General features: G+C 40.9%; 1 protein-coding gene across 2 annotated transcripts in view; it reads right to left on the reverse strand.

Moving 5' to 3' along the window:
* far2 (fatty acyl-CoA reductase 2) overlaps positions 1-9,714 on the reverse strand; it is a 55,646-nt gene that overhangs the window by 37,675 nt on the left and 8,257 nt on the right. The gene's annotated exons all lie outside the window — the stretch shown is intronic.

The following is a 9,714-nucleotide window of genomic DNA, read 5'->3' on the forward strand; positions in this document are numbered from 1 at the left end:
AGGAAAGTTTTTATCATTTAAAGAAGCTGGCCAAAATAAAGCCAATACTTCAAGGCATCAGTTTTTAATGGTAATCCAAACCTTTGTTACTACTCTGCTGGATTATTGTAATGTTTTCTCTATGGGTGTTAAGGCCTGATTAGACTTCTGCAACAGCACACATCAAATGTTAATTGGGTCTGGTAGCGAACCAGTTTTGCTGGTATGCTTCTGCACAGTCGGTCTGGAATGTCTACGGACGCACAGCAGTGTCCCACCAAAGCACAAGGAGGAGCATATTCAAGAACTCGCGAGAATTTCGGCAGATGGGTGGCACTGGGGGGAGTGTTTATCTTCCAAAACATCTGCAAGATATCACGGAAATAAATCTAGAGTTGCTAGACATCGAAGAGGAACAGGTTCTGTTAATGGAGTTGGCAAAAAGACAAAGGAGGACGTGTAGGTGGTCTGTACGCGCCTTGAATCAGACCAGGGATGAAACTGGGAGTTTGTGACACTAGTCCAACGCCTGGGACAGGACGAAGAGCATCACTTTAAGAAGGATGACCACACAGACAGCCTGAAAGTCAAACCAAGGATCAATGACAGCTTCTTTTTGTCTGCGCAGTTCTGCTTGAGGTCTGCGCGGGTTTGCAACCGTCCGACGCATAGTCAGGAGGCGCGCGACGACTGTTGCAGAACCTCTGCGCGGGGGGTGTGGTCGCGTACAGAGACAGATTTGACGGTAGCATAGGCTATGCGTCAGAAGCATAAATTGGCCTTTAGTGCCTCCTGCATCTCCCGTCTCCACATGGTTTAAAATACTGAAGCATGCCTTTTAACCGGCACATCTCCCCTGTTTTCGCCTCACTCCACTGGCTGCCTTTATATTTTATATTTCACAATTCAGTTTAAAAGGATTTAATCTTATTTTGAATCCCTGAATGGTCTTTCCCCACTGTACTCAACACATCAGACAGGCCTCTTCTCTGACCGTTTTAAAATCTCTTATTGGACCCCCTCACTTTGGCTTCTGACACCTAGCAAGACAGTGGACTTTATTTTATCCTTTATTGTATCATTATGTGAATGTTACTTTTACTCATGTGTGACGTTTTATTTTACTGTACAGCACTTTGGTCAGCTGCGGTTGTTTTATAAGTGCTTAAATACAATTGGATTGGATCGTTTTCACTTCCCTTTTAAAATCCAACTTACCCTTATTACACCTCATACAACCTACATCATTCTTAAAGCACGGTAAGAAGGCAAAACCAGAATAACAGGCCTCCAGTGGGACTAACATGAAGGAAATCACATTTATAAAAGAGCTTCTGATATAAGAATCTGAGGTTCTGTGGTTAAGCCGCAGTCAATTCTCTAGACACAGAGCAAGACTAAGAAACCCGAAAATTGCATTATGTTCACACACTAGTTTTCATTTACATTGGCACCTACCAATACAGGGTTTATACAGGAATGAGTAACTCTAATTTAATGCTCTTTTAATGCTCTTAGAAATAATTTTAATGGCATCAACAAGTACCCATGACACACACACACACACACATATATAACACAATTATTATATATAAATCTTTACCGTCGACAGGCTTTATCACAGTCCCGAATTGCTTGTTTTTCACTTTTGTTGAAATTAGCATTTCCCCCCCATTCTCTAGCTTTTTCTCCGCCTCAAGCTTCTTTTCTGAACATACAGCTTCACGCTCAACTGGAAGCAGTTCCGCACAAACACGCGGAACCAGTTATATCCGATATATCTCACGAAAATAACTCATTTTAAATGCCACGATATTTCATTTAATTTTAATGCCAATTAAGGCCTTAATTCAAAAAATACTTGAATGACTTTTAAAGAATTTTAATGGTCTGCATAAACCCTGCAATAAATGGATTTATTGTAAATAAATACGAGACTAGTTTCAAAGATACTGCAACTTTTAAAGCACTAACCTAATTTTTCACACCATCGACCACAAGTAAAAAAAGAAAGAAAAAGCTAATCAGCGAGTCCTATCAAAACCTGGTAATTCAGAGCTTTGTAAGCATGAGTCATAATCCCTCAGATAACAATGCTAACTATGCTGTTTGTCAGGCATTGCTAGCTGAAGAAAGATAAACGCATTTCTGTTTAACCTTTTAAATGTACCTGGGTGATAAATCCATTTCATCAATAAATAAAACTTGACATTTGTGAAGATTTAATAACTGTGCATTACAATCAGCTGCAAACATTTTGTGTTACATTTTGGATTAAATGGCCAAAAGAAGAAAATCAACATATTATCTGTAATGTTCATTTCCCATCCCTAACTTTTTAAGATTTTATTAGTGTTTCCAAACACTCCATTAAAATATCCAGTCAGGTTGTGCAATTAATTGCATTTGGAATATAATTTCAATCTAATATGATTATATTATAATTGCAATTCAATGCTCATAATATCCTGGATATATATAAATAGGAAACTTAACATACTGATGAAAACATGCAGCTGAAAGAAAGATGAATTCCTTTATTGCTCTGCATGTTCCACCTCTGATCCCGATCAGAAGAGCGTTATAAATACCCAACAAACAATTATTAGTGAAAGAGGGGACATTAATGGAGTATATGATGCTGCTATGACAACAGCTCCACTACGGCTGCGTGGGCTTAGTGTCTCTAGTGGAACGAGGCGAGGAACAGCTCTGTGGATCCCAGCGCTGATCAAAGCTGCAGAGGAGTTTGCTGCATCACATGGAGCGCCAAGCGGCCGCTCCAGCTGAGCGCCCATCAGGGCTCCACTGCAACCGCAGCCAAGATGAATATAGAACAATTACTGGAAACGACAGAGACGGAAGGCCTGGATCACAGCAGATAGTTCTGTTTGACAATTAAATTAAATAAATTAAAAAGAGCAAACAGCAGATGTGGAGCCACAGAAATGTTTTCACCTGCCTTTCACAGTTTGAGCTCAAACTTTAAGAGTTGCGCAACATTTCGCAATACATTTCTATTCTTTGGTTTAGTTCAGGTGGCTAAAAAAAAAAATGTTTTCAGCAAGCTCTCATTTCCTTTTTGACTCAATTAACCCATGCCGGGTAACATTATCAATAATTTTAATCAAGTTCCAGTTCACCCTTCAACTGCTTTTTAATCAGATTTGAAGGGTTAATGTACTATAAAACAAACTAGTGGAAATATGCAATTCAGATATGAGCAGTTTTCAAATTTTTTCTTAATATTAAACAATCCAAAGTTTCTATACCATAAGCAGAACTTATAAACAGGTTATTGAGGTAGCTTTAAGAGCGATAAGGCTCAGCTCGACATTAAGCCACGGATGTCACCATCTACGGCTCTTACTGCTAGCATCTCTTCCTTTATCATGTTATTTTTATACTTTTTAATCATCAGATCCTCTCCTTATAAGGAGACGCATATACACACACTGCAAAATGCTATGGTAGCCATGCTGGTTAAGTATGCCTTCAATCCCCAACAGTGTCACCAGCAAAGCACCCCCACACCATCACCCCTCCTCCACCATGCTTCAGTGGGAACCAGGCATGTAGAGTCCATCCGTTCACCTTTTCTGCATCGCACAAAGACAAAGTGGTTGGAACAAAAGATCTCAAATTTGGACTCATAAGAAGCACAGATTTCCACTGATCTGATGTCCTTGTGTTCTTTAGCCCAAGCAAGTCTCTTCTGCTTGTTGCCTGTCCTTAGCAGTGGTTTCCTAGCAGCTATTTTACCATGAGGGCCAGTTGCTCTTCTCAGACGTGTCTGCTGCTAGAACTGTGTGTGGCATTGACCTGGTCTCACTGCTGATTGGCCGATGCAAGTATTAAAGGAGTTTTATAAACTTTGTGAAACAAACTCAAGTTTGTACAGAATTCTGTTTAAGGCATTTTTGGCAGTCTGAGGCTTTTATTTAGTTTATATCAATATTATCAAATATGTCATGAAGACGACACCATGGTGGTGGGCCTCATCAGTGATGACAATGACCAGAACTACAGAGAGGAGGTGGAGCAGCCAGTGGACTGATAACAGCCTGATCCTGATTGTGGAAAAGATGGAGATCAGAATGGACTTCAGGAAGAACCGGTCAAATCACGCTCCACTGGTCATCAACAGCTCAGCTGGAGAGGCAGGCAACAGCACCAAATTCCTGGGGGTGAACATCACAGACACTCTCAACTGGAATGTAAACACCACTTCACTGGTCAAAAGGGCACAAAAGCACATGTACTTCTTGCAGAGGATGAGGAGAGCCCACCTGCCCCCCCCATCCTCCCCACCTTCTCCAGCAGCACCATAGAGAGCGTTCTGACCAGCTGTCTCACTGGGTGGTGTGGAGGCTGCAGCGCCTCAGACTGGAAGAAGGTGAGGATAGTAGTAAGAACAGCAGAGAGGATCATGGGGGCTCCTCTTCTCTCCATTAAAACACATTTCATAACGCTGCATGTTCCGAGCTCATACCATAAATGACCCCTCACCCCCCCACCATGGACTGTTCTCCCTGCTGCCCTCTGGAAAGTGACTTTGTAGCATCAAATGCAGGTCTAACAGATTCCGGAACAGTTTTCCCCCACTGCCATTAGACTGTTCATTTTTATGTAAAATGGGTTATCAAAGAAAAAAAACTGAATGTTGGAACTCTAACTATACAGTCATATGTTTACATCACTTTTTTTTCCCCGCCAGTGATTTTTTTCATCACAATGTTTTTTATCATTGCTGCACTTTAAAAAATAAAAACTTCTAGAGAGCTGCACTTAGCGAAATTTATTTTTGTATCCAATTGTGTGTACAAAAATGACAAAATAAAATCTGTCTAAGCCCAAGTATGAAATTTAGACCATATTATCCAGTGCAGGCATTCTTAAAGGACACATTTTTTAGTTCTGTTGTCCATTTTGTTCAAATTACCAATGTTCATGTAAACGGTATAATCTGGTTTGTTTGAGTGTTCAACAGGGATGAACGTTTTTTTTTTTTTTTCTAACAAGAGGATCTTCCCAATATCACACAGACTTCTACTCATTTGTAAGTAATTTCTACAGCACCAAGTCTGACCCAAAACTAGGGGTGTAAATCACATCCATCATGGCGATTCGATTCAGTATCGATTTCCTGACCCAACGATTCGATTATTTTCGATACTCAAGAATACACCACGATTCGATTAATCGGTTATTTATTTATTTTTTATTATTATTATTTTTTTACACCTTAAAGGCTAAACAAAGTTTCAAGTTTGAAATAAATCAATGAAAGCTGTAATATCATTATGTATTTTCTTTAGAAACAACAGCAAATAACAGAAGTAGAAAAGTTGCATCAAAAAATACTGCAAAAATACTGCACAATATCAGTGTAATGAGTTCAATGCAATACCTCGGCTCCAGAGAAACTGTCCAACATATTTTTTTAGAATGTAATAAATATACTCAGGAAAGAGAGATGTTGCGTAGAGAGTTAGACAGGAATAAAAATAAACTAGATATAAGGAAATTGTTTCAAAGGTCATCTGGGGATGTAGTTTTTGGTAGTATTTTTAATTTTCTAAGAAGAACGGGTATTTTAGGGAGAATATAATAGTTTGTCTGGTCCATACTCCATTCTGGAAGGTGGCGGTAATGCACCTATAAGTTGTTTGCCAACCGCCATTAAAAAAAAAAAGAAGAAGAAGGCTTCAGAGTGTTGACGTCACCGCCCCCTTGAGAGACGCTCCGCTGCTCCCCTCCCAGATTGTAGCTGACCGCAAACAGTGCACCAGACAGGAGGCCGGCTTGTTTTGTTTTTATGACCGAAATTGCGGAAAACAACTCGTGAAGTTTGACCCGCTAGAAGAACGAGGTGCGCGAGAACGCTGGGACCCTTTTTCCAGCTGGATCTCCGCTCTTTTTGCCCCATTGTCCCTCCGTCGTCGGACTAAACTCGCCCCCACTTCCTCACCGCCTCGGTATCTAGACCCACAGCGTGTAGCTCAGACCACGCTTCAATACTGAGCATAATTTAAAAATGTCTGTGTGAAGCTTGCTGCAACAAACTGCTGTAAGAGTATAACCAGGAAGCGTGGTAGGAGGGCAAAATAGGTTTAGCGGCACCGCAGCACGGGAGGAGAATTACACCCAGGAGCAAATGGATAAAAATAGACCGGAGGAAAAAAAAAAACATGAATCGATTATCTTGCGGACGTGTCGATGCATCGGATCGTCGGCTTTTGGATCGATGCATCGATACAAAACGATTATTATTTACACCCCTACCCAAAACCGTACATAATTAACCCCAACCAAACCTCAATTCATACCTTAGTCCCAAACTTAACACCTAAGCCTTAAAATGGTCATCTCCCCGATGGGGACCTGGCAGAGGGCCTCACAAGGACGGGGATGTCTGTTTTTAAAAGAAAACTTTCCCACCATGCAGGAAAAATAAGTACATAAATACATACATTCATATACACATATAGTATATCATATTTTAGCGATTTATTGTTGACATAAAACAAAAAAATCTTAACCTATACATATTTAAAATATATAACAGGAACCCATTAGCAGGTAACTGACAAAAAAAAAAAATGTTTTTCCACACTAAAGTTGTCCTTCCTGTTTATCCCAATAACAATTTCACACATAAAGAGAATATCAGGGAGCAAGACAGAGGAACGTCTGGCCTACCACACAATCACGTTCTCCATTAACAAAACACAGTTTATCTTAACTGAGCAAGTTGTACATGAAGCTAGAAAACGTCTGTATCCTAAGCGGGAGGAGCCACTGCTGCAGATGTTAGGTTACGTGTTAACAGCATGGTTTAATAAATGTAAGTTAGGAATCATCGGTTTGCATTCACACTGCTGTTCGTTGAGTATTTGTGGACAATCATAGTTGAAGTGAACTCAACTTCAAAAGGAATCAAGCAACAACCATTGCTTTTGTCTCATATTTGTCATTTTTATGACCAGCTTTAAAAAAAAAAAAGACATTTTCTCTAATGGGACACTAAGGAAGGAGGGGACATGGAGGGGTCAAGAAAGCTTCAAACCTCCGGAGACAATGCAGCAGAATATCAAAGCCTTTGCTTTCTTCTACAGAGGGCTAAACAAAGGAGCACAGAAACAACAAAAAGCACCAAACCAGTCAACAAATCAAGCCGCAGCCTCTTGGAACAATAAGATAATTCTTCAGTATGACCATTAGCTTCACTTTGGATTGATTATGGATTCTGCAACACATTTCCTCAAACAGTTGCATCAGTATCTTTGAAAAACAACCCCATTATCCACCAGTGCTCTGGTTATTTCTTATAAGCAACCAACAAAAAAAAAAAAAAATGCATTTTAATATTAGTATAACTTGACAGTCGGAGCCATTATAATGCCCAGACGTAGTTAGAAAAGCACAGTATAACAGTTAAAGCTAACGTTTCTTCCAAAGCTCATAAGCCATACCTATTTTAGAATAAATAAATACTGATCACAGTTGGCGTGACCCAGGTCCTGACTGTGCAACAGCAAACAAAGCTGCAATCTCCTAATCTTAGGCTGCCCCTGGACCCAGCCAGGAGCTCCTGTGGCCTTTGATCGAGTGTCTGTGAAAAGAGCTACTGTAGCTTACAGTCAGACAGTCAGGCAGCAGGTTGATCCCTGATGCTTTAGGATGAATAATTGATGCAGTGTGGTTTAATGCTTAAACTAGGCACCTGTGGAGGCAACAGTTTGGAAACAGATGAAGGATTCCACAAACGGCCTCCAGGGAGCAATTGAAGTATTGAAAAAAAGATAAAAACCATTGAAAAGGCTTTTTCATTTAGGCCAATAAGGACCATTTTGTTGTCTCACTCCCAGCGCAGATGATGACTTCTCTCCCCAGCTCTGCTGGTGGTCTTTGATCTTCTGTGGTACACCTTTCATCCCCTGCAGTTAGCCTAGAGGCTAGATCCAGCTACCTTTAGCCACTCCTAGCTCTGCCTCCATGGCTGACTTCTCAGATGTAGACCTACTTCTTCCCGGCTGTAGGCTCTACCACGACTTCAGTGTTGTCTTGCCAACGGTTTTATGAGAACTGCAGCTGATCCCCTCTGTAGCTTAGAATCATCACAGTTAGCTTCTGTAGCTAGCTTGAAGCCAGCTTTAGCTTTTATTCCTCTGAGGAATCCTCAGATCACCCGCTGTGGTTTGTTAGTTGTAGCTGGTGACATGGCTGGCAGCCTGGTCCCGGTTATGTTTTATCTCTGCTGTGATTCAGCTGTAGCTCCTGGACTCTCCAAACTGGAAGCATCTCTGAAGGATCTGATGGGGGTTCTGTCCGCCTCTTTAAAGTAAAGTCGTAAAGTCCAGATCTGCCATATTGAGGTAAAACCGACAACATGCAGATCAGATGACTCATCGAAACCTTTCGCTTGCCACGTGAATTGCTGACGCTACTCAGGCTAATTTCTGATAGAATGTCAGAAAAGCAGAAGCAGACAAGAATATCTATTTTTTGTTTTAATCAGCCCTGACTGCCTTAATTTTTGTTGATTATTGATCAGCAATTGATTGAACTGATCCTTGCATTTAAAACAAATACCCAGCAACCACACAGAGCACTGAAAGTCAGCTCCCGTCCTCCTCTGCTCTGCTGCGTGAGACCTCCACACCAAGTCACATCTGTTTGTGTGCAGTGATTTCACCCAGAGGGTGAACTTAATCAGCCATGTCGTTGGTTTGAAATTATTTAACTGGTAAAGAAAACAAGCAAAGGATTAAAATTTGTAAAACACGCAAGGCCAACATAAGTAGTGGTGGAGGTGCAATTTAAACACCACAACAAACCTCAATTGCCAGTTAAAAAAAAAAACACCATACTGCCGCCTATGCAGCATTTGAAGATAGCAATCAAGCTACAGCTGAAGTAAAAACTTGTTCAACAAAGTTTCCGAGACACATCAGTAACCTGCTAAAAGGCAATGAGCCTTTACCAGCTTTACCACAGATATCTATTAAACTTTAATATCCATGTTGAGTCTTACCGTGCAGTGGGTAGACGAACTGAACATCATCAAGTCACATTGTCAATCTATCAGCCATGTTTAAGGTGATGCTCGATGGGTAGAAAATTCACCATGCGGGAGTTCACGTAGTTTTACGGGACAGTGCTTATAATGTGGTCAAAGCACTGGATGGTGCCACCCAACTGTAACAATGGCAGCTATATTTGCTGTGATAAGTGGGTAAAAAGTAGTTTTATTGTGTTTTTAAGTGAGAAAGTCCACTTGAAAACTTCATCTGTGCAGTCAGTTCATCCAGATTACCATCCTGCCTTCAAATATTATTTGTGTCGGAGCTGCACAGATCCCCGTACACCGGCGCTGTCACTAGGACAGCGTTCAACAGCAGCCAATGGCCCGGTCGCCTCCTCGCGGTTTTCTGGAAGGTTTTTCATGTACGTAATCCAAGCTGCAGGCACCAGGATAATAAAAGTGAACATGTTTTGCCAGCAGATTTCGGCATTTTAAGTTAATATAGGCGCTAATGAACTCTTTCAGAGGAGTGATCATAGCGCTCTGCATCATCAGCAATGTCTCCCTCTCCCCCCCAGCTTCCACATCAGCTTCTCTGATTTTTGGTACAACCTTAGAGTCATTAATGCTGATACTGGCACTTACATTTTTTAAGTTTATAAACCAAAATATAATTAACTAGGCTTGTCCCGATCCGATCCACGTAT

Source organism: Cyprinodon variegatus, unplaced genomic scaffold (genome assembly GCF_000732505.1).
Source record: "Cyprinodon variegatus isolate N-32 unplaced genomic scaffold, C_variegatus-1.0 Scaffold741, whole genome shotgun sequence".
Classification (NCBI taxonomy): domain Eukaryota; kingdom Metazoa; phylum Chordata; class Actinopteri; order Cyprinodontiformes; family Cyprinodontidae; genus Cyprinodon; species Cyprinodon variegatus.